Source organism: Corvus kubaryi, unplaced genomic scaffold, assembly GCF_017639235.1.
Source record: "Corvus kubaryi isolate FWS band 111438036 unplaced genomic scaffold, C.kubaryi_AGA036_p1.0 71, whole genome shotgun sequence".
Lineage (NCBI taxonomy): Eukaryota > Metazoa > Chordata > Aves > Passeriformes > Corvidae > Corvus > Corvus kubaryi.
In genome coordinates, this window is record NW_024582059.1 from 15050720 (window position 1) to 15074024 (window position 23305).

At 41.8% G+C, this 23305-nt stretch overlaps 1 protein-coding gene across 26 annotated transcripts in view; it reads right to left on the reverse strand.

Annotated features, from left to right (window-relative positions):
* Positions 1-23305, reverse strand: part of ADGRL3 (adhesion G protein-coupled receptor L3) — a 492720-nt gene that overhangs the window by 384977 nt on the left and 84438 nt on the right. For 25 of the 26 annotated variants that reach the window (XM_042049541.1, XM_042049537.1, XM_042049521.1 and 22 more), the window contains exon 2: positions 18362-18428. The gene's annotated coding sequence lies outside the window, so the exon portion shown is untranslated. Of the gene's footprint in view, positions 1-17428; positions 17519-18361; positions 18429-23305 lie in introns of those variants that run through there. The other variant, XM_042049517.1, reaches the window with a different exon arrangement.

A 23305-nucleotide genomic window follows, 5' to 3' on the forward strand; every position in this document is an offset into this window, starting at 1 on the left:
GAAGTCTTGCTCAGAAAAACACCTGCACAACATGGGCCAAGCCTGGGCCACTTGAGTATTGAGTGAAAAATGAATCAAAAGCAACAGGTCAAGACACAGTGAGAAACATGTAGAAGGAAATACAAACAAAAAGCCATTAAAAGAAATCAATGCCACAAACAGAGGTGAAATTACCAAGGCTTCTCCCAGTGCCACTGGTTGTTCGCTCACCTAACAAAAGCTCATGAGCCATATTTTGCCCGGAAAGGCAGGGTTCAGCAGTGAGTTTAAAAAAAGTCAAGCTGAGGGTCAGGAAATAGCTCCTCAAAATATAATCTGTTAGATGCAGCACAGAAAGTGCTTTTAGAGACATAAAAATGAGTTATGAAGCACGTTCTTTACAACATGTTGGGAAAGAACTTTTGTTTGGTGAGACTGCACCAAGTACTTCTTTTCCTCCTTTTTCTATGCACTGGCACTTAAGCTACAATGAAAAACTATCCCATGCACCTTTAAGTATTTCATTGTTTGACTCAAAATGGCTCTACTCTGCCTAAAATGGACAGAGGTTTGTTTTTGTCAGGAGATACTGCAGCAAATCTTTTGGAAATCTTTTATCAGTGTTCCACTTTGCAACATCCCCGCCGTAAATTTTACCGTAAGGAATTCATTACATAATTGGATGTGGCTCTACCCAATTTATTTTTGCTTCCTGAGAATCCAAACATAATTCATGATTCATGTATAAATTATATCAGGAGCAAGTGATCTGAGTGCAAACTGCATATTGCATTAAAGAAGACTGAGCTGCTCAACTTCAGGGTGTATAACATTTTCATTTAAAAATGGAGAGTAAGTATGGGAAAGACTTTTGAGCTTCCCTCAATATGTCAGAGAGTGAAACACAGCAAGCCCAGAGGGTGAAGCCTCTGTCAAGCCAAGACAATGGAAAATAAAAATGTACATTAGTAAACATGCAATTTATATGCAAACTTCAGTTATGCCAATCCAGAAAATGTTAATCAAGGCAACCAGCCAGCAGGAGCTGGCACTGCAGAGAGTTATATATTGGGGTGTTGATGGAGATATTTTCTAATTTTTGTTTTTCCCTCTCTCTCAGCAGGTTAGTGTATTACCCAAGATAGCATGAATAACAGGAGCTTCTGAATGCTAAGCTCTTACTAAAAAAAAGGTTTTACACTCTTAAATCTCACCAGAAATGATGCTTCCCATCTTCAAAAAAGCAAGACGAAGCTTCTGACTTTGCTTTTCTCTCTACCTTGTTGTTTCCAGAAAGGCAAAACTGAGCTAGCTGGAAAAGCCCCACACATTTTGACATTTCATCAAAACTCCAAGAAGATAAAGTATTACGTAAAAACAGAATTCCCCCCAGGAAACCTAAATTATTTCAAAGACAATGAAAGCAAGTCATAACTGTCTTGGAACAGTTTTCTATCAGTTGGTCCACTACAGTCATTCTGGCAGCATTGAGATGTTCCATTTTCTCCTGTAGTCCATGTTCCCTTGATAAAACACCTCTTTGCTATCTACCAGAGGGTAGTGTGGAGGTCACACAGCTGTAAAGCACCCAGAGGAAGCACTCTGGCAGGGAGCTCAGCCGGCTGTGGGAAAGTCATGCAGCACTTGGGAAGGACCACCCAGCTCAGGAGGAGCGAGCCAGACTTGCAGGTTTTAACAGTGTTAGATTCTTCTGTGTGATCTGTATTAGAAGTGGCCTTCCTTTTTCAATTTTTCCCCTTCTCCCCTACAAAAAGCTGACATTTTCTGCAGCAGCCAAATCCTCTTCCCTTTCTACCTTTTCACTACTGGAAAACACGTTCAGCTTACACGTCTTACAGCAGCTCCAACAGGACATGGCTGGAGCTGTGGCAGAAATGGGCATCTCCCAGCTGAGAGATCTCACCCCACCACCAGTGAGCATTTTCTTTACTGGGGCCAGGGAATCCTCCCATTGGAACGTGGGACCTACAGGCTCCTGGGGTGGCACAGTGCCCTTAGGCACAGCTGAAATGGACTCAGACTAGAAGACAGAGAAGGAGAAAGCCAGAAGAAGAATATAATGACCACATATTCGCTGAAGCACTGAAAAACACCTAAGAGGGCTTTAAAAGAGGCAAGCAATAATCAGCAACACTTTTGCTCACACTGGACCTTCATTTTTTCACAGAGCTGCCTACCAGTCACACCTAGGACCCAAGGAGGAGACAGATTTGAAGACAATGAAGGTACGGATGGGAAATGAGAAGAGAGGAGATAGTGACCCAAGTATCCACACACATGGAAAACAAGAGACTGGGAATACAGGCAAGTTTCACTACAGGGAAGCCTATGGAGGATACAAAGAATTAATGCTCTATCCATCTGTAGCTGGTGAAAAATAGATATAAGTATTTTAGGAACTCACTCCTAAGCATTCTTTGAGGGCCTGATTCAGCACCCACTGCACTCAATTTAGCCATGTAAGTGCAAAACCACACACTAGAAAATAAGTTACTTACGGCTTCGTAGGACTGAAAGCAAGCATCAGGCTTCTTCTACCTACAGGAAGTTCAATCTAGCCTTCCCAGAGAAACCCACCAACAAAAATACTGACTGGTCTTTCCAGAAGAAAAGACATTTCATTCACTTACAATCCTAGTCTATTCAGGTTCCAGCATTCAGCACTAAAATACATCAAGGTTTTGACAATCAGAAAACCACCCAATGCTACTAGGCACCTCTTCATAGCAAATTATTTCCAACATGGATGTGGAAAGATCTTCATCATGTTGTTCTCTAGACTCATCTGGAGCAGAACTGAGCTTGCAGAATCATAAAAATGCCAATGACCTGCCATTAAAATGCAAAAATGCCACTATAGCTAACAGGGGCATAATTTACTGTTATTTTTAAGTGAATACAGAAGTGCTTTAAGAAAGCAGTTGGAGGTTACTGAAATACCAAAGTCCAGTAATGGGAAGAAAACATCCACAGTATTACGGCCACGGGCTGACTGCGAGGTCCTCTGCTTGCTGCAAACCAAATCAGAAATATGCTGCAATAAAGGAGAAGAACAGAGCTCACATCTCACGTTTCACAGTCACTTTCGGAAAGGAACGGCCATTGCTAAGAGCCACACCTTCCTAAAGCATGAGTGGAAAATTATCCAGTTAAATACACACACACACACAAGTAAGAAACATTCCAGTTTCTTATTTACAAACAGTGGGAATAATTTCTATTCTAAGTTAGACTTTTGTAAATAAACGTAGAATTACAGAGGCCTGCTAGGAACACCAGTGAACAGCTTGACTTACAGTGTTTCAAATAAACCAAATCATGGCACTCAGATCATATGAAAGCAATTTTTCTGTGGAAAATTGGTTTTGCAATCCTCAAGCTCTGCTGTAATAAAACTCCCTATAGTGTATTTGTGTGTCCACTGATTCCAGGGACTGATTTGTGCTATATGTTTGCAATTATTTGGTAAGGATATACCAGTGACATAACTCTTACGACTACACAGGCTAAGCTCACCTCTTAAAGAACAATGCTTGGAAGTGGTTTTTTTCTCATATTAATCCTCCACGCACTTTAAGTAATTTATGGTTACTTAAAGTTTTACAATTCTAAAAATTCTTTGTAGACTAAACCAGATGTTAATCTTCATTTCTAAAAAGCGTTCCTGAACCCAACAGAGAGATAGCACCATTGATTAATAACCAAATTTTCTGTCATGTCATCTTTGAAGGATAGTTAAGGAAAACTCCCTTGTGAAATGTACTTTTGAAACATTACTGATGTCTGAATTTCTTTGATTTTCCTCGCTCTCCTTTCACTGCTTCCACTCCATAAAAGCTTCTTTGCATCCTTCAGAAATTGTCTTATTAAAAAAAAAATTAAATAAAGTTCCTAAATAAGTGTGGCCCTTTGACTAAAATTACAATTAACAAGCTATGGGACTGAAATCCGTCCCTAAGGCAGATGCACAAACCAAACAAAATAAACTGGAAGAGCTACTGTTGACCTCAAAAGTGCCAGAGTTTGGCCCACTGCAAACTTTTTAAGAATTATTTAAGAAGTCACTAGACACCCATCCAGAAATCAAGCATGCTACTCAAGGTTTACTCTTGCTCTATCTTTTAGATAATATGAGAAACAACCTTGGCTATCATTAATTAGATTGGGAATTTTATGGACTCGATAGTATCATCTAATATAGAGCAAAACATATGATGGCCAGCTATTAATGAAAAAGCATTAAATATTTAGACAGCTTTGCTGGCTTGCAAAATAAGCCAAATTAGTGTCTTACAGCATTGCACTCCACTAGGATATTATTTTAAAGGTGGCTATAAGCAGCAGGAAGCCCTACAGCTGGGACACAGGCAAGTCTTGTATTCTGTTTGGTGGAAGACCTAGGAGTGTTGGCCACTGACATATGAACTTACATTCCAGAATCTGACACCCTCTCTTGAATCACTCAACTGTTTACCCTCCTCTTTGTCATCTTCCCTAAATCCTGGCAGACACAAAGCATCTGCCAGGAGGTCATGCTGAAATCAGCAGGCAGGTTCCATGGAGGAGCTGCTCTGATCTACGATGGCTCCAACCCCACAATGCAGCTGGCACCTTCCTCAGCTTGCTTGGTGCTCGCCAGCCAAACGGGAAAATGCAGTCTGATTAGAGGCTGTTTTTTCAGCGAGTGCCAAAACAAAACTTTCGCCTTCCAGAGGGACACAGATTATTTATTAGCAATTATTTCTCTCGAAAACCCTCTTTTCCAGGAAATCGTCTTTTCTCTCTTCACTTCAGAAAGTTTACACACAGCCTTCCAGGATGTCACCAAAGTGCGAGCAAACTATTTACATTGCTGCCATATGTCTATTGATACCCTGCAGCTGTCTATCTAATTTACAATTAGATACCAAACTCCTGCTTGCGTAACCATTTGTATGCTTCCCTATTACATGTTTTTAACACAGTTAAGTAGATGTCAATTTTTTATTTTTTTAAATCCAGCTTATTTTTTCTTACCTTAAATTTGTTCATGTCTACACATTTTTCCCAGTAAAAGAAGAAAAGAATTAAAAAATAAGCATTCAGCGGTACTGACAGGTCATAAGAGACAGTGCTACCTCCAGCCTTGGAGGTTTTTAAGATAACAGCTGTACAAAGTCACCACCAAGCTGGTCTCATGCAGACAACTGTCCGGCCCTGAATGGGAGACTGGACCAGTAACTCCGCAGATCCCATCCCATCAACTCTCCTATAACTTCCAGATCCTACCATCCTGGCACAGGGAAGGAACCAGCATACCCTAATTCCTTTGGAACAAAGAGGTAAGACCCAAGCCACACACCAAGAAAGACAGCCCTTCTCCCTAGGAGACTACGTCTAGTTGTATTTTCAGAGGTCTACAGACACTATAGGCATTAAAACCCGACTTCTGTGTGCATCCATATGCCTCTTTTAAATTCAAGCATGTGCTGTGACTGACTTCATGAGCTGAGCAACCAAATGCAACAGCAACAGTCCTTACTTAGAGCCACTCAACGTTCAGTACCACGCGTGAAGTAACCCACCCCACAGGAACACGGCCTGCCCTTCCACTGCCTCCATGGTATTTCTTGAGTGTAGATGTAACATTTAACCTCCAAATTCCCCCCAAAAAACACCTTTTATAGCTCAAAGGTAAGAGTCAGCTGAGACAATACGAAAACTCCATGCATGCATCTGTGTGCAGGCTGAAAGCTTTTACATAGAAAAACCTCTTGGGAAACTGGATGAGCACTGGTCTTGTGTGTGTGTGTGTCTGTGTGTGTGCAAGGCTGCTATAAAGGATGTGCAAGTTCCTCACTCATTTGGTATCCCCCAGCATCCCCTCATAATTGTCATGCAAAGGAGGATGCAACCTCTGCAAGGCCTGGGGAAAACCTCAGGATATTTGTCTCTGCAGTGAAAGGCTGACAGGTATTTTTCCAAGGCTCCAAGGAGAAGCAGGGAGGAAAATTAATTTCCTAATCCAAATAAAAGACTTGGAGATTTTAATTCTTTGTTCCATACCTGAACTAGTATTAAAATTATATACACATATCAGAAAAAAGCTAATCAAGTTTTCCTTTCTGGTGAAACAGCATTCTAGAAAGAAAGTTATTTCAGGTTAATTAAAATAAGCTACATTTGATGAAAAGAAAAAGTCTCACTTTCCTCTTTTGCTATTAAAACAGAGTAAGAGTTACAACTCTCAATGCAAGACATTGAACACAAAAAATATTATCAATTCTGCAACTATCAAGAAGACATTCTGACATCTTCCAAATTATTTTTGTCTTACTTCCACTCAAAAGAAAACTCCATTAAAACTAATGAGCTTTAACAAGCAATTTTGTTTTGAAGAAACAGCTTTTTCTAAGAGAAAATTGTTACAATGGATTTTTTTTTTCTGTTTTGATCACTAACTAATTATTCGAAGACACTGGAGTTCTCTGATCCTGAACATATGACATGGATTATAGTGAAACCAGCTGGAGATTAAATTTCTAACTCACATATGGAGCTCATGACCCTCTTTATGAATCATCACACCGTTTGTTTAATATTTAATGCAACTCTCAGTTAGTCTGAAGAAAATGTTGAACAACAGGGGCCCATAAAATTAAAATCACACAGCAAAATCACAGCTACTTGCAAACCCTCTCTCTTGTTTGGGACTTCATCACAAATCTGTCTGATCTAGGTTCATTAAGTTTATTTTTTCACTCCCAAGACGGTAAGATATGATGGAACACTAAAATTTCATATAAACATCTTTGATTACAGCTTTCAAGCCTCAAGACATCCAGCCTTGTCTTTCATGCAAACTTAGGCATGGCAATATCTTGAGATTAAAGAGAAATATTTCTGAGCATGCTAATCTATTGAAATCTTAGGAAGAGCGGGAAATTAAAACTGTGCAGTTCTAGATATAATTTTACTATCTTAAATGCATAGACCATGCACACTGGAAAAGCAACTGTCTCAGCTGTGATCTCTCTTTCCTTGGCTCCTTAACTCACCAACTTGAACAATAAATTCAGAAAACTTTCAGTAGGATCTCAGTGAATGCAAACCTACCATCAGGAACATTTTATCGACCTATTTTGGCAAAGCTAAAAGAAATACACTTTTTCTAAATACATCTGCCCAGCTTCCAAAAATTGCCATGGAGATAATTGTTATTAAACGAGTTGTGCGAGAAGTTTAAAGCTTCCACCACCTGCTCATCTGAGCAAGCCAGCAAAGTCTAACCAAAACCCAGCCTCCCTCCCATCAACCTGAATCTGTCTTTTGCTGGAAGACCCATTTCCACTCAATATGAATACACCTCTTGCCTTCAGCTTTCAGACTAAAGCACAGATTCACATCCAATTCCCGAAAGACATCCAATGAGCAAAATCTCTTTCCAGCCATGTTATTTTCTAGCATCGAGCATCCCTCTGCCTTCCCTTTCTGTTTCATCAGTGCTCCCACTCTGACTTACCCCCATCATACCAAAAAATTGCACACCACCTTGCCCCTAGATGCCTGTTTCGACCTGGAATGGATTGATACATTAATCAAGTCATATAAGGCTCATGTGGTTCTCTGCTAATAATTTGGCATCAGTAGGCACGATTGTTTTAAAGCTCCTTTTAATATAATGACTGGTTGAGTGGATTCGGTGTCTGGAGCCGTGTTTTCACTCAAAAGCGGTGCTCCAGGCAAGTCTCAAAGCACAGGCAGTGTTGATTGCCTCGTGCCAGAGCATGTTAGGTGTGCAGCTGGGAGATGCTGGTGATTGTGCCAGCTTTAGATGCTGCTGCTGCTGCTGCCCTGCCTGCGCAGAGCCAGTAGCATGGGTGAGCACTCCTCATCCTCTCCAGGGCAGGTTACTGCAGCCCATGCCAAAGGCTGTTGATGCTGCCCTTAAGAGAAGATGGAAGGCTTTCCCACAGTCGTTTCTGCAGCTCTGCCGAGCTTTTTCACTCCTGCCCAAGCCAACATCCGCATGGGCAAAATGGTTTTTCACATGCAAAGAGCCGCCAGTGCAGAGCAGAGCATTGTGCACCTCCAAATCTGCATGTGCTGCAAGTGGTTTATTCATTTTCCAAGTGAAAAGCATGCAACTGCAACCCTGACTTCTGCATAGCCTCTCTACCTCAGCACTGAGCATCCACAGAGCACTTGCCTGGCTGCTTAGTTACTGTCTCTGACAGCTTGAACCCATCTGCAGAGGGTAGATGTGGAAACCAGGTTGCCCCTCTACCCACACAGGGCAGCAGCAACATTCTTCCACTGAAAACACCAAGCACCCCCTCAGTGGAAAAAACAGGTACCTAAAAGCAATTTTTCTGCCATGAAAGCACCTGTTGTGCTGTGCTCTGCTGAATTATGTATGTAAGCATAGACCTCCCAAGCCCAGCAACACTGTCCTTGCCATCTCTTGTGGCTCTGAAGTTTGTGTAACTATTCCAGCAGCACCTTCTTGTGCGCTCCCCAGCAGAATTAATTAATGTTTGCACAGTACTTTGAAGATGAAAGTACTAAGCAACTGCTAAATATCAGGCCAGATCCTCAGCTGGTTTAAAAAATAGCATTTGCAGTGCAGCATCTGGGCCAACCACCCTGGCTCGTTAGAGAGACTCTGTAGCAAATGTGGAGAAAAAAATAATTGAAAAAAAAAAAAAAGAATGTAGAAAAGGAAGAATATATGCAGAAAAGCAGCACTGAGGTAATAACCTCCATGCCTTTAGCAGAGTCCCTCTTTCTGCAGGAGAAGAGTACAAATCTGCAGAGCCACGATACCGTTCTCCTTCAAACCTCCTTAAAACTCACTGCTGCTGAGATGCCTACAAATCATTCAGCACTGATTAGCCAGCTGATGTACTGTGACTTCTGCACATTACACTTACCATAACCATCCTGCTCTTAATGTTGGCCTACCCCATCTGTTTACTCAACCTGCTGCTTCTTTCCTATCCTCTGCCTCAAGCATTTGCAGGTTCTTTTATTTGGTGTCAGGCCTAGCCCAGGGATACACTGACACTGACAAAATGTCTTTTGCAGGCTCCATGTAATAAGGACATGCAAAAGTCAATCTCAAAGGGTTAGCCTCAATAAGTTTAGACCCACTTACTCAGCGTGTTCCTGTATAAAATGGTTGATCATGGAAAGAAACCCATGAGGTTTAAGTCACGCACACGTTATACATAAAGCAGCTGTGTGCTTTTACAAAAGGCACTGTGCTGATGCAGTTCAAAGGCTAAACTTACTGTTTATGCTATATTATTTTTTTTTTTAATAGCAGAAAGTGCTCTTAAAATTGTAGATACATCGTCCAAGAAAAAAGAGAAGGAGAAGAGAGGAGGCAGCTGCAGACTGCACTCATTTGCTGTCGGGACACCATGGTTGATGGGAGAAGCCCCTCCATCAGCTGGACAGGCACAGGATGAAGCACCAGCAATGAGTAATATCTGAGGATGAGGTATCAGAGTGAGTCATCTCACTGATCACAAAGGGACCGATACTGCGTGACTTGGATCTGGTCAAATCTCCTACCATAGCCACGTGGTCTAGGAGCCAAACTCAGGCTCAGTTCAAAAAACACAACTCCACTTATTTCAGTGGGAAGTCATGTATGCAAAGGGTGTAGATACTCCTTGTATTTTCAGCTCTTTCACTGAATCAGTCATGTGCACAATTCACAGAGATACAAGAGGAGAACCCTCAAGCCTTTCCCCACGTGCAACAGCAAGACTCTACTCACTCAAATGCCTAAAATAGCACTGGACTTCTAGGTATTTAAATTAAAATATTACACCAAAAATAAACTTCCATGCTGTGAGATTCCAGCAAGTGCTACAAATCCCAAGGTCACTACCTTTGTAAGAAAGACCAAAGAGAAAACTGGAGCCAGGAGCCTCAAGTTTTTCATCTGTACTCCCTTGGTGCAGCAGTACTGATCAAAACATGAGAGGAGAGGATGCCCCTACCCACCCCACGAGAGGGAGGCTGCCCATAAGCATACTTTGCCAGTAGCAGAGAGTCATAGATGCAACCAAGTGGGTTAACTTCCAAGCCTTGCGCCTTGGGCAAAGCTGAATATTATTCCATCTGGATGCAAATCTTTCTTACCCCAGTCTGCTTCGTGCTTCTGCTGTCCACATGAAGCCTCTCTCCACTGAGAAACATTCCTTCTGCCTCTTCAGCATGACTTAGGCTGAGGCTGTGCACTCACAGCCCTAATCTCCAGAGAGGTGGGATGAGATTTTCAAAAGCACTTAGTGTTGACCTACCTCTGCTCCAAATCAGTCTGATCATATTAGATTAACTATATTTAAGTTTGGCCATGTATATTTTGTCATAATAAACTTACCCCAAAGAAATGCTGCTGCTTTAAAACAAGATTACGAGACCTGCAACAATATTTATGCATCTCAATAAGGAATCTGATTTTCCAGTTTCAGGTCTGAGGAATTATTTTGGAGCACACTGAATATTTAGTACTGGCAGAACAGAGGTCAATGCAATTATGTCCCCTCTAAATTGAGTGCTAAAGAAGCACTGCACCGGAGACCTGAAGGCTCAAAACTCCAAAACTAATGCTTAAAATTAATAAAGATCTCAACCCAGCCAGAATGCACCTTTTTTCAGCATACCTGAGTAGCTCTGCACAATGAAGACTTAAATACCAATATACTACTTTATCTTTTACCTCCTCCTTCTTTTTTTTCTCCCCCCCCCAAAGAATTGCCAGGCAGTGAGTGTTTCAAAATGGTACAAGAAGTGACTGTCAGCTGTCACCAGCTTTTTCCCAACACACAAACACTGGAGAGCCACTTCTCAACTTAGTCCATATGGCACCTTCAGAAAGACCAGAGTAATAGTTGAGGAGTTTTGGCCATGAAGCTCATACAGTGTAGGAGTAAATGTACTCTTACAGATGAGTTGATTTTTTGGGGTTTTTTTTTAGTAATATGTTGAACCTTTTTCTGCTGCATTTTCTCTTATGATATATATACTTTTTAACCGAATCCATAATTGGTCTATCTAAATGATTGACAGCAAAGGTGAAGGAACAGTCTGTTAGTCTTGACTGCTGGAGTAATGAATAGAGAAGCTGACATGTTAAATTTCTTCACCTCCGACTGGAATTATAAATTATAGACTTCTTTTACATTATCATAATACCAAGTTCATCTTAAAAATAGAATGATTCCTTGGGGGTGTATTTATAGTGAAAAAATACATATCTAATGCTGTACTTAGCATATCTTCATATTTTAATAAAGTTGGATTGATTGTTCCAATTTTGTTCTTATTTTTGGAAATTAAAAAGCAGAATCAGATCATCTTGCGTTTTTTTACAAGGTCCATCGTTTTGCTCCTGCAGGACATTCTAAAATTTTCAAAAGCTCTCTGTAATTTAACATATCCTCCTGCTCTCCCTACAGCTATTTGGCACATTGCATCTTCCCAGTTTGGCCAAGGGCCACTTTATCTGAGTCTGTACAAACTTTGCAGGGAGTGGAACTGAGATCTGAAGAAGTCTGTGGAAATAAAGTTTGTACCCCATAAAACCCCCTTAATTCAGCCTTCATCCCTAAGCAAACAACTTCTGCGAAACAAATCATTGTGTCCAAATGAATCAGTTTGTGTGAAAGCAAACACAGCCCATCAATAAAAGCAAAGCAATAAACCACAGGGAAATGTCTCCAAGCCAGATACAGTGCATTTAGACTCTCCAGTGTACTTTGCATGAGAGGGAGGGGAGAGAGCTCTTTAAACTTTTGTCTAAATTAGACTTAAGCTCAAATCATGCTGGTACAAAATCTCAGTGCCCAGCTCCTAATGCTTTAACTGTCTGTGGAATGCAGAGAAGATGAAGATGATCTGCATTGTGGGATGCCAAGAGGAGGGAGTTTCTGGGGACAGGATAGATGCAGTCACCCAGGCCCCAAGTCCTGTCCTCCACCCCAAGGCAGGCCCAGGCAATAAAACTCTCCATCTGCCCCAGGTTCTTGACAGCATCTGCAGTAGCATTTAAGTCACATCAGAGCAGGGGCAAAGGGAGACACCTTGGCCACGGTTCTTTCTGTTCACCTCAGTTTTCTATACCTTTAACGTGTACAGCCCTGTTGGCAATGCCGCTTCCTACTGATTATCCCACAGGAAAAAAAATCATCCTCAAGTCATCGGCATGAGGAATTCCCCTTCAGCTCTCTTAAGTGCTGCCTGCCTTCAATTACAGTGGTGTGCACCTTGAACTTATAGAATATTTTCAATTTCCAGAACAGTTTTGAAATGGGGAGAGAGGAAGGGATAGCAAAGAACAATACGCTTCAAATAAAATTTGGCACTGTTCAGGATTTCTTCCACCTCAGAAAAAAAGTCCTCTAAGACACAAATAAATGTATCTTATTAAGTTAGCAGGATATCTTCTCCTAATAGTGCAATTAGTTTTCATAGGAGATAGGCCCCTGTACTGTCTTGAGAATAGACTCTCAGGCACATATAAGCACGTAATATCAGGCACACTTCTCTCAAATGAAGGGAAGCATTTGTCATTTCCAGTGCTGACACTGAAAAAGCAGTGTTTTAAATGCTGTGTTAGCATAGGCTCCCAAGGGATCTCCTAAGCAGCGCCTCTCAAGGAGCAAGCCCCTACATCAATTCCTGCAATTCCCTTTTCGCTGCCTGAAGGAGAAGCGCAGCCAGGGAGCATCCTTTGCACGGGAGGAGGCAGCAAGACCAACAACACTCCAATGAGCTTGTTAACAAGTCAAGGCTAAGACATCTGAAAGACTTTGAGACTTTAACTCTTGCAGCCACGTAAGGAACCTCTGCAGCAGCCCCATCCCATCCCGAACTCCCACAGAGGTCCAGAGCTCACCCCCTCGCTCTGTTGCTGTACTCAGTACAACATACACAGACATACCTGTGCATCACCCACCACTCTGCACATTAGGCAAAAGCAACTTTGTTTTACTTCAGGTACTGCATGCTTGGTAAATTGTAGTCCTTATCCATCAATAGGATGGACTTCATTAGTCTGTTCCCCATCATTTAACATGACTACAAGCCATCGCCAAACGGATTACACTGACTATTTTATTAATATCCTGTATTCAGCAAATGGAGAAGAAAATGTATTATTGTGGTAACTGTTTCATGCTTGCCACCAGATACATGGGGGAAATGTGTCCAGGAAACGCTCACTCGCCCAGTATCACCCATGGGTAAGTGCAGACACTATTCAGTTGCAGGGAAGACACAAGAAAAAACTGCAAGGAAAGCAAAGCCACCCCATGGACCAAAAAAAAAAAAAAGAGCTAACAAATAGTGCCACACCATATCCAAGCATGCAGTGCAACGTTTTATTGCATGCTTACAATTAGTATGATGCTGTTTTGTTGGTATCAGCACAGGCTCAAAATACCTGATCCCTCCCACTTCACAAACCCTACACAGTGACAAAATCTGCTCTAATATCTGGATGGCAGCAGTTATGTTTCCCATCGGTCGTTTCTGTAACCCAAAGAGAAGCAGCATTTCTAGAGCACCATTTGCATTGTGGATGGGTGAAATCACCTTCTGAGGGTGCCCATGTTTGTCAGCCAACCAGGACAAGGCTCTTCCTGCAGTTATCCTGGCAGAGATGCATCCTCATCCAGATGGAACCCTTCGGTGATTCCCCTGGGCTAGGCTCCAGGTGGGAGGCAGGAGGACAGCAGTAACGGCACTCAGTGCTGCACAATTTCCAGCTTCTCTTCAGCCTATGATGTTTAATATCTGGATCATCTAATAATTATTGTTAATTGCACTTAACTGCAAACTGTAAAATAAATGTGAGGAAGGCACAAATAAACTCTGGCACACCTGCAGCTTAGCCCCTGCTCTTCACTTGGGTTCAGCTTTACTGTGCAAAGTTTGAAACATCTCTTATATACACACTACAACCAAGCTTTGCGAAATACGTCAACCTGCAAGCCTTGGCAACAAAACCAGCCCAAGAGATGTAAGCGGCAATCTGAGAAGATACTCCCCAGGAATTAGATTTTGTAAACAAACATTTCAGATAATTGCATTCTTGTTCTCAGTGCAATGAAGGCCCCATTTAGCCAAAGCATTTGTCTACAGAGTTTAGTTTCTTCCGTTTAATGAACGTTGATCCTGTCTTAGCCTCGGCTGGTATATCATCAGGATCAACATGAAATGCTAATGGAGAAAGATGTTCCATATCATTTCAAGTGTTTAAGTTACAACTGCAGCTATTAAGGCAAATCCATTTTACCTGTTCCTCCTCAGGCTCCCCAGTGAGACAGATTTAAAAGTTTCCATGGGGAGAAGTGATTCATAATGGCTACACAGATGAGAGAAAAAGCCTTTCACCATTAATTACAGCCAGCGTTTTCCAAACCCAAGCTGGTCATTTTGCCGGCACAACACATAATTAGTAAGGCTCATTTTATTTTGTTGCCTTCACAAATTAGTTCACTTTTTAAAATGCAAGGTGGCTGCCTCCAGCAGTAGGGATAACTATGCCGACCAGACAGAAAAGTAAGGCTTTGTCATCCGCTTGTAGTCCATGGTAGAAAAATCCAACAGGTCTCCCAGTTTTCACTCCCCTTGCTGGTTCGATGTAGGAATCAGTGTTGCTCCCTGTGGCATCCCAAACATGAGACTTTGAGGTGTACCCATGTAAGACAACCACCGCCAGTCCTGTGAATGCAGTTCTCGGCAGTGAGAAAAGTTTCCTCTGTTTCAAACTTTCCAACTGCTCTAAGTGCAGAACCTGCAATAGCCAGAGCAGTGAGGAGGAGAAGGATGCTTCCCACTCCTCAACCCTGTAGAGCAACTGCACTGGCATCCAAGGCATCTTCACAGCATGTGCTTTGGAGAGATAACAGAAACAGAAGGAGGGAATGATGCATTGTAAGGGATGCTGGACTTCACTCACCCAGAGAGAACACTCTCAGACACCACCTGCATTTTAAAGCAGGACTGTTTCTTTCTTTGCATGGCTTGGGGTGCCCATCAACCTCTTTGAGGAGCCCCTCAACCTCTTTGAGGAGCAACTTCTCCACAGCAGAGGCTTCTGGGGGATGCACCTGTCAACATCCCAGTTTTGAACAAGACACCCAAAACAGCGGTTGGAGTCCCCGGCACATACTAGACAGAGCATGCTGCTGGAAGCTATTGCTGGAAATACTAAAGTTATCCTCATGCAGATTTTAAAAGGCCACTATTTATGCATGTAAATTCTGAAGGGCATTAGCAGCATCACTGACACACGCTGACAGCCAGCCCAGCTTCGGGAAGGGAATAAAGCAGCAGCGACTGCCTGAATAATTGATGTGCTTTTACTCTGCCCCATGGCCCAGTTATTACATTGCTCACTCTCTTCAACTGCCTGTGGTTTCTAAATTAATTAGAAATCTTAATGTCATGGCCAGCCAGTAAAAAAAAAAAAAAAAGAGACCGAGAACAAAAGAAGAGAGCACTTCTCATGCCCTTGAGCCGTGGGATTTCTTCCTTCGGTCTGGCCATGCAGGAAATAAAAGCAGTGTCTCAATTTCTGCAGCTTTGGACCCAGCAGCACAGCATGAAATCCACTCCACCTGCAAAAAGCTCCCATTGCACGGGGGTGAACATCCCCATCAAGGTCACTACCTCCATAAGATGGGGCAAAGCCTCTCCTAGGGGCTGGCTCATGTGCAGAGCAGCTACTGTGTCTTCACTGCCATGAAATACATCTGATACATCCCTAGCCCAGCCATTGCAACCCAGTGCCACACAGCACCAAATAAAAGGACACGGCTGCAGTCTGGAGGAATAAAAGAGCTCATGGTTGCTCTGCTCACACAGCTCACAGAGCTAAATGACTCTGTGGGATCCTGTTCACGGGATGAAAAAAAACTGTGTGTAACTACATGACCTCACAGAGCAGGAGAACAAATATAACAACATGAGTGGCCATTTTTTTGCTGCATATATACCCTTACCTACTTACAATATTGCTTATGTGAAACTTTAAAACAACACTTACAGCTTTTAAGAAACCCAGTGGGAGTAATTCCCATGTTTGAGCCACATTGCAGAAGTGTGGGCAGTTGTGTTTCAAGGCCTCAGAAAGCACGTAGCCATGATGAATGCAAGCATGTTTTTAATCTCTTACTTGCAAAAAGAAACACTGCTTTTTTTAAAAATCTCTTTACAGCTGTACCAAAAGCATAAATAAACATAAATGACTGAACTTGTAGAGATAATTTTAAATTGCACAGATAACTTAAACCAATATTTCACCTGCTTATAAAACAGAAGTGAAATACCAGTGAAACTCAACAGCATGGCACAGTCTTCCTCTTTGCCAACATATCGTGTCATACTGTAATCTGCACCACCTTTCCATTATTCCCCCTGGAAAACTCATTATTTTAAAGAAATCCGATTTTTCAACCTTTCTTTTTGACAAAAATAAGCAGACTTATACTCAGAGCACTGAATTTTCTGACTCCCAGTAAATTTATCCTACATCTCCCATACATGTCAAGTGCCCAAACATGACAGTCCCGCAGCAGAGAAATGAGCCAGTGATGGTGACAGAAAGCATTAAAGAGTTTTAAATGACACCATTAATCCAAATGGAAATATCTAAGAAAATGAATCCCATTTGTTAGGACATGGAAGATAGTTCAAAACACTGTGACCCCAAATACAGGAGAATGTGGTTCTCCAAAAGTTTAATGCACTTTGATCAAGAATTTATTTGCTCCAAGAGCTGCTTTTTCTGTCTGCTCTTTTTCCTCTCCTGTCATGATTTTGCACTAACTTGATGCATGCAGAGACCACCACAAGAAAAATATACAAGGTTCCACACAAGTTGCAAATTTAGGCCCTTTAAGTGTTTTTCAACATGCTTCTTGAGATGACACTGCCATTTTTAGGGTGAAAAGACGGACTTTCAGAAAATGATAATGCTGATACACAGAGAAAGCAGAATTGTGCCACCCTATGATTTGTCTGTGTTTGTCATCTTGCATCTAAAATGCACGTGCTAATTATCAGCAGTATGGCATTGCAGATGTAGTGAACACAAGATGTCACTCACATGCATTTTTCAAACCCAAGCAATGAAATGAAGTGTCTTGTAAAAACGTGTCACGTGTTCATACAGAAAGTTTCCTGACCCTAGCAGCATCTGCTGTCTCTCTCTCTTCACATCTGTGTTTTTAAGTCTCACTAGGCTTGCTTTGCTATACTCAAATTTACAGACCTTCACACGATATATTCATTTAGTTCTTCATACTGGTATCTACCGACATCTTTTCTTACTTTTAAGTCATTTTATTAATTACTAGAAAAATTTACTGAAAGGCTCAGCTCACGTAGATTCCTCAGCTTAACCCCAGTAATAATCATGCCTTACACGGACTTCAAGGCAGAGATAAGCTCCTGGTCCCTCTTCTGGATCACCATACAGCTGAAGGGATGTACCAGCTGAAGCAGGACCACCACTCCTCAACGTGGCCATGCCTGCCTTGTCCAGCTTTTACTTCACTTGCCTCCAGGGAGGAAAGAGTGCAAAACCACTCGAGGCCCTGTAGGGGTGCTCACCTCTCAGCCTTGGAAAGAAGATAGAAGAAAATACATGAGATGGCAGCAGTACAGAGCAGCACAGCTCTGCTCACTGCTTTTTAGAGCCTACTCCTTCAAGATGCAGCCCCTGGCAAAGTGTCTCATGAAAGTTTGATGAACAGCATTTTGTTTAACACCAGCGACTGAGCCACAGCCCTGCCGAGCTGCGTTGCCCCAACAAAATGTCACGACCCAGGAGGATCAAGAGGCAGGATTGCAAGAGGCAGGCTTGCAGGCAGCAGAGCAGCTCAACAACCTCTGGAGCAGGGTGCACCACCCCACGAGTTACTCGGTCACTGAAACATGAGCAGGCTGCTGTAACACTGATGAACACTGAGCCTCCTCCGACACTGGCCCAGCAGGCTGCAAGGCTGCACCAGGCAATCTTGCAAACACAGCGAAGTCTGCAGCCCTTTTTACACTGGCACATATAAGCCTTGATATTTTTTTCCCCTCTTTTACCCTCTTCATTTCTACATGTACCGAAAATATTCACAGTATGCTCTTCCCTACCATTTGCTTCAGCATTTTCATGCTCTGCTGCTTTTGTTCCCCTGTTCCCTTTAGATAAAGGAATATTCTCAAGAAACAACTGTGCCTGCATAACTGAAAATACACAAAACCCATGTGCAGAGACGGTGTTGGAGGCTCATGCAACGTGATCAGGTCTAAATATTTTAGCACAGCAAACAAATGAGCCTAGACTGCATGGTCCAGTAATTACCTTTTCTTGTTCTTCAGGTGCTAGAAATCCACACGCTATTTTCTGCAGAGTGCTATATTCAACATTTCTGGAAACAAAGAGAAAAAGAAAACAATTAAAAACCATTTATATTTGCCTCTGAGGCCTTATTAGGCACTCATGAACTTTCTGCTACACATTTACCAGAGGATACAGCAATGAACAACTGGTTTTGGTCAACAGATCTGATTTTGAAAAGCCTGTAAGAATTTTTAATGTCTACGAAGCCCATTTCTGCATGGGAAGACAGTACTAACACATATCTAACAATGGTCAGGTGAAAAATCAGTGGATAATATCACTGCCAATAATAATAATAATAAAAAAAAAAAAGATATTCAAGTAGATATCAAACGCAAATGCAGGTACATGAGTATCTCTTCACCACAACAGACACCAATGTCATCTGGATAAACTAGTGTTAAACCAGACAATTTATCAGAGGTTTTTAGAGGTTGCTGCACCAGAATAAAAAACATCTAGCTCGAAAAGAAGTTAAAATAAATTATGATTGCAAGGATAGTAATTCCTTTTCCTCAGCAGCTACAACTTAGAATTTCTCTATCCCTTTACATCTTCTAATTATAGTGTTAGATGCTAAATATAACATTAATTGACAAAACAATGAAATGGATGGATCCAGGTCAGCCTCCTGGAAGTGTTGGTTTTATTAGGATTAATTACACATGAGAAATTGCTCCTCACAGTTGGGATTGCTACAGATGAAACTTCAGTATCAGTCTTGTCAGAGTCAAGCTGGATGGCACAGGACCCCAGGACCTCATCCCATCCCAGTGAAACAGTTAGAAAATATAATTAAAAACCCATGCAAGGGAAACAGCAATGAGTCCTCCTGCCTGAATTTTGCTTCCAACATTAACTACAAACCCAGCTTATTTTCTGCAACCTGCAGGGCAGAACACAAGTCATGGCATTTGAAAGAAGTGTATTGAAATGAAAAAAACTTTAAAGGCTGATTAAAATAGGATCCAGTGTTAAACTGAGGCCAGTTGTTCCAGTTGCAGCAGTGGGTCCCCAAGCCTTTCCCAACTAGGGCTGTTGCACAGCTTTCACTCTGCTGCCATGGTTCCACACCCTGGACCACCCTACACCTTCAAAAAGTTTCAGACAAAAAAAAAAAATGGTCCTGAGGTTCCAGTTTCACATCTTAGCTAATCCAGAACAGTCTTACTTTAATTTTCAAAAAAAGAAAGTTGTACCTCAGTTGTAACCTCTAAGCACTCCTCAGCAGGTCCTCCCCTGAGAGCATGAGAAGAACGAGGGCTAGGCATTGGTCCCTAACGTATAATTCATCTTATTTATGTACTGAAGAAGCAATTGCTTGCATTCAGTAACCTTGGAAGTCAGACAAGTAAATTAAAACTAAAAACAAGGCTTGAGAGTCCAGCATGCATGCTGCTTTTTGAGTGATTTCTCTATAATAGGCAAGTATGGATGCTCTGGAAGAAAAAGAGACCTATTCCAGCTTGCCTGTCAGCAAAATTGCCTCTGTAAGCAATAAACAGGCTTTGGATCATCTAAGAAATTTACAGGCAAACTCAGGGTAAGGACAGTTATTATTCCTCACTGTACAAATGAAAAAGTCTCTAGATGTAGGGACTATACCCATTTTCAGCCTTGGATTTTGACCAAATATATACAGTTTCAGTCGGAAAAACCACTTTTACAAGTACAGAGCAGACCAGGCAACACCTCATAAGGGCATCCATATACTTTATTTCTAGGAAAAATGCCATTTGTTTAGACTACTCTGCTTGTGCTTTATAGCAAAACCTTTACCTGGTTCCAAGAAGCTTTTGTAGAAAATTCTTATTTGATGGGAGCAGTACAGAGCAGAGAAATTGTAGTTTGCCTAGTTTGAAGAAGTTAATGTTTGTTACCCCACTGCCTTGCAACAGCTTTTAAAATAAAATTAAAACAAGATCTTTGTTTCATTTATGATACCCCGCATTTTACTTCTGCTTGGAGCATAAAGGACTAGAGATAGCACAACATACTGTGGTTTATGGCTCTTCTGTGTCGTTTTAGGATTCAGCACATGCTCTTCTCCCAGCTCACCTTTATTTTATCATAATGTGAGTGTACTGACTGGTAAATTTTTCTTGCCTTCCCTTCCCAAATGTGTAACCTTGAGTTGGCCTCTGCCATACGCTATTTCTATGCAGATTTAAAATGCAGATTGGGGAATTCTTGTTCTGATTAAAATAGGAAGGGAACTATACAGGGATTCCTGCAAGAGCAAAGATCTTGCAAAATACTTGTTAGAGAGTCGGCGCTCACTGGTAGTGGTACGCTGCAGGAACTACAGGGATTTGGCATTAGCCCTAAAAGAGAGAATAAACACACCAAAGAAAGAGGCATTCCTTTACCTCTGACTGCTACTAATACTCAGAGCAGTGGAGCTCCTGCCCTTTATGCAAGGGAGCCTTGTTTTGATCCTCTTTTACTGCTCTCCACGCCACCTGACTAACCTGCTCACCCTCAAACCTACAGTGCTTCTCAGAAAGCATTTGCTGCTTCTTCCCCAGTTCCCCCCTGGTCATACTCTGCCTGGACAATTTGGAAAGTGGCTTCACTCAGGATGCTAAGGAGAGGGGAAATCACCTCTGTCCCTTGCTTCATCCCATATTACCCTAGAACTCTACCTGCCAAGTTTACTGCTAAATGAATCATGTAGATCCTTCAACATAGCCCACTTTTACTAACACGGCTGCTGGTGTTCATGTGGCTAAATATTTCTGAATCCTCTTCTATGGTGAGTAATGCATCCACATAAAGAGGACAAGGACACATTGCTCTGCATCACTAGCTGCCACAAGACGGGTAATTAATCTGCAAACTGGCATGCTGCTGCACCTCCATCCCAAACCAGAAGCTGCTAATAAGGACAGCGATGATAAACACTCTGTTTGGCAACAGCAAAGGCTGGGAGGAGAACCCGTCAAGATGGGGTGGCTCGCCCTCAAGCAGCTGTCTTCACTGCAAAAAGCCAAGCAGTCCAATTTCTGTCGCAAATGCTCACAGCGGAGGGACCCACAAAAAAGCAGGTGACGTTTTTTAGGCAACCAGTAGGAGGCTTCTGAGAAAGCCTTGTTTGCCAAAATGTACCAAGCACCTCCCTTCTGGCTCTGTAGAAGCAGAGGAGGGAGCACCCAGCATCGTGCTTTTGGGGATGAAAACCCATATGGAGCAGCACTGCCTTGCTCCCGGGCATCAGGATCTCCACATCAGCCAAATGAAACCAAATCAGCAACTTGCACCCACAGTGACTTAATTAACAGGCACCCTACGGATTTCTCCAAATCCTCCACACTGCCATCCTCCATTACCAAGCTCTTCTGATGAAAGTGATTAAAGCTAACAATTATAATTTCTTTTAGAGAAGCCCCTAGAGGCTTTGGCGAGGCTCAGACTTCATTGTTCATAGAACACAATGCAAAGAAATCGCTCCTGAAGAGTTCATCCTCCAAGAAGACAAGGCAATCAAGGAATAGCAGAAAGAAAGGCATGGAGACAAAAAAATTGCTGCTCAAGGTCAAAAAGCAGGCCCTTGACAGAGCTAAAAGAAAACCCACCTCCTCTGGAGTACTCATGAGGCCATGCTGACTCTCCAAAACTAAGCTGATCAACTAATACTCTTTATTTATCAAGTGTCAAGAGCAGATGAAGTAGTTCAGTGTTACCTGCTGTTCTGGTTTTGATCATGTCTTTTTGTGGTGGCTCTCCAAGCAAAGCTAACCATGACAGTGAAAGGGTTACCTCCCCTTCACGTTCCGAAGAAATGCTTCCCATACTTTTTCATGCAGATTACTGACAAATCAATCCCCCTCAAATTTTTTATTCTTCCATCAATGCTCTCAACAAAGAGTGATTGCTCAAGCACCCTTCTCAACCTTGCCCTTCCAATTTTTTAAAGAATGGTCAATCTCAATATGCATAATTATAATTGCAAATGGATCATTTCCTCTTGCACTCTCCTGTTTTAATGGGATTATGTACCGTCAAATCTCTACAGTAACATTTAAAGTAAAAATGTCCTACGTCATTCATGTGTGGTTTAGATATTTAAAACATTAATATGCAACCTGTGATATTACAAAAGGTTAGATTTCTAACTACCTGGCTCAGTTATGACACCATAAATCTAAAGTAGTCTTCACTGATTACTAGAAAAATCTTTCCAATGCAGTGTAACTGTAATTTGATATAACTTCTTGACATACATCCGGAAGAGAGTGGTTCTGTTGTGCTCTGTACAGGGACAGAACAAAGCACAAGTGTGCAAAGCAAGTGAAGCTTTAAGTCTTTGCAAACAACTTCAGTGCATAAAATATTAAAAGCAATGCTAAACTAATCTCTGGCAAGAAGTGCAGGCAATTCACTACAACTTGTATTACAAATGCCTTTGGTTTACCATTTAAAAAACATTAGAGTCTACCATTATGGTTGTGTATCATAGTGCTGCACATTAACCTCTGTAATTTTCCAACATGGTATATTGCACTAACACAAATTAGGCTATCTGGCAAAAAAAAAAGCTTGAAAAGACGCAATATTTAAAGAGAGCAGACAGGAAAGCTCCTTGCTCCTTCCTGCCAAAGACAGCAGGAGAAAGTCCAGTCCTCTTTTCCTCAAAGCAAATGGTAAAATCCCATTAATTTCCCCTGGAACCAACAGATCCGCAGCATCTGGGAAAGGATTCAGTCTAAATACATTGCAGACATAACAGATGAATGATTTGGGGGGAAAGGGTCGTCTGCTCTCATTTTAACACTTCTGTGTAACAGGAACGGAGCAGGTCATTTCTGTAAGCTTGAAAATGCTTTGTGAGCTTTCAGCAGGATTTTCCCTTCAGCGTTTTTTGCCTTCTCTCTCCATTTTCTCCTTGTTCATATGCTTAATGGC